Raw genomic sequence first — 2,451 nt, forward strand, 5'->3', positions numbered from 1 at the left:
ATGGCACACACCACATGCTGTATTATATACCGACTAATAAATTACAGAACGTTTAGCAAACACTGAGGAATCAAATAAATAAAAAAGAGAGCCTCCATCGTATAACGTGAGCAAAGATAACAAGCTTTTCAAAATGAAACAAAAATAAAAATAAAACTAAACTGGCTGTCGGTGACAGTGCTTGCATGTTTTTATCCCACAAGAATACCAACACATTCACCTTTGGTTTAAGAAGCGGTCTTTTACTTTACTTTAGCATGAAACCCATCCATCGTTTTCTCAATATTCGCGTCATTTTTGCTGCACGCAGCTTCACGCTCCTCACGCGTGAGTATAAACCAGGCTCTACACTCGAAGCGCTGCGCAGCTTAAACGAGTCGCGCGGTTTCGTTATGCTTTCAGTTTCATTTGCCGTTTGATGTTTCTCACATGCAACAGAAATGCCAATGTGTGGCAAAAATAGGTTTGGTACTGATACTACGGTGGCCGTGAAGCGCAAAGCAAATCACAATTCTGAAAACAAAATAACAAATTACAAACGCAAATGCAATGACGCGATCGACCCGGGTTCGATCCTGCCTTTTGCCGAACTTTTTTTTCTCCCTTTTCAAATCTCGTATCACATTGTAAAGGCATTTATTTTCAATAAAAATTAAGGAAATATTCAAAAAGTTGAAAATAAAGTATCAGGTAGGGTTGGGGTAGGTGTAGGGAGGGCTTTATTGTACCAATAAGGTGGCATCCATTTAATAATTCAAATTCAAATTATAATTTACACTCAATACGTTATTATTGCATACTGTTTTATAATGTATTACAATACTGAAGTGCAGATAATTGCCACTATTTGCAATAACTCTTAACTTTTATAAAGAATATCTCTTTGGTTTTGAGACTTTAGTGTTTGCAACTTTACAGATCTTCTTTATGCACCAAGAGCTTGTAACACTCCAAAGAGAAAGGAAAAATTGAAATCGCATCATATGACCCCTTTAAGACAAGTCATTAAAGCAGCGATTTAATTTCAACTGTTTCCATTAATGCAAATACAGCTCCTATCCACTTGAATGTGAAAATACTGAAACCTCCAAAACATATTTCAAATCAGGAATAAAATGTGGTAAAATGGTGCCATAATTTTGACTTCTTTAGATAAATCACACACACACACACACACACAAAGAAAAACAATACGTGCTAATAATGTGCATTAGCATTCTCTCCATTAATTGGTACAACTGTTCTACAGCCATGATGAGTGTTACAATGCCTCATAAAAAAAAATCAACGAAGCAATGGGATTAGCTGTAAACAGTGTTAGCGTATTTAGCGCCTTCCATTCATCAGGATTCCTGTTACATGGGCAGTGTGAATAAGTGTTAAAATTAGCATAAACTTGTTAATTTTGCGTGCATTGTGAAACAGGCCTTACGGTGAGATCTGCTACGTAAGAGCATTGCATCGGCTGTGTGCTTTCATTTTAGTATCTTATGTTGTCCTGTTCCTCAGAGCCAAACAGCTGCTGTTTTTCCAATTCCCCCGCCCCCCTCCTTCCACGGCTTCCTCTCTTTCCCACTCTCTCTAAGAATGTCTGCCACCACCTGTCCGTTTTTCCACACCGTTCCTCTGTCTACTTCATCAGCCTCACCAGGTGCACTGCTCTTATAATCCAACGGCTGGAAACAGATTTGGACCTCGCTGAACCTGCAGAGGAGCGATCTGTGACTCAATCGCTCATGCTCTCATTCACAGATGACCGCATCCACCTGACAGCACTTCTGTTTAGCATTTGTTTAATGGAAACGGTTCATGTTTTAATGCAGAGTTTAATCATTTTTCAAGATCCAGCCTATTATTTCAAAGGAAGGAACTCTGAATGTGCGTGCGAGTGTTTCGTGTAGTGAAAGATGTTGCGGATCATTAGTTGGGTCAGATATCAGGGGCTGTAGTTCCATGGCAGCTGTGTGCTGACAATTGTCGAAGCACATCTCTACAGGGCAGCATAACAGAGAGAGTGAGAAACAATGAACAACAGAGAATATATCAGAAGCGCCCATCAAAACAGAGGGAGAAAGTAGATTAAAAAAGCAAGAGCTGAGCGAAAAATAGGTGCATGACACCCCTGGAATGTGTGATCATCTCTAAACATTTGTTTGGCAGACATCTCACAGTTACGTCACTGTGAATGCTGTGCTCACCGCGTGCATGTACTGTATGTGGGCAATGCATGTGTTTAGAGTTACCAGGGTGTCTTAGGTGCATTGGCCTTTACGGCAGAGTTTTTGACCTCAGCAGGTCAATCTACCATTATTTTGAATAAGTGCACCATTATACAATAATTTGTTCTGGTCCTCAAATTGAATTGGCTGTGCTGCTTTCCAAGAGCGCTGATATAACAATCTAACAACAGCACTGGGACTGTTCACTGTTTGTGTTACTATGCTTGTCTGT

The 2,451-nt window shown here is 39.9% G+C and overlaps 1 pseudogene; it reads left to right on the plus strand.

Annotated features, from left to right (window-relative positions):
• Positions 1 to 1,668, plus strand: part of LOC107741336 (isocitrate dehydrogenase [NAD] subunit gamma, mitochondrial-like) — an 11,538-nt pseudogene extending 9,870 nt beyond the window's left edge.
• Positions 1,669 to 2,451: the final 783 nt, after the last annotated feature.

The sequence above is a fragment of the Sinocyclocheilus rhinocerous genome, unplaced genomic scaffold (genome assembly GCF_001515625.1).
Source record: "Sinocyclocheilus rhinocerous isolate Xijiao unplaced genomic scaffold, SAMN03320098_v1.1 scaffold1758, whole genome shotgun sequence".
NCBI lineage: Eukaryota > Metazoa > Chordata > Actinopteri > Cypriniformes > Cyprinidae > Sinocyclocheilus > Sinocyclocheilus rhinocerous.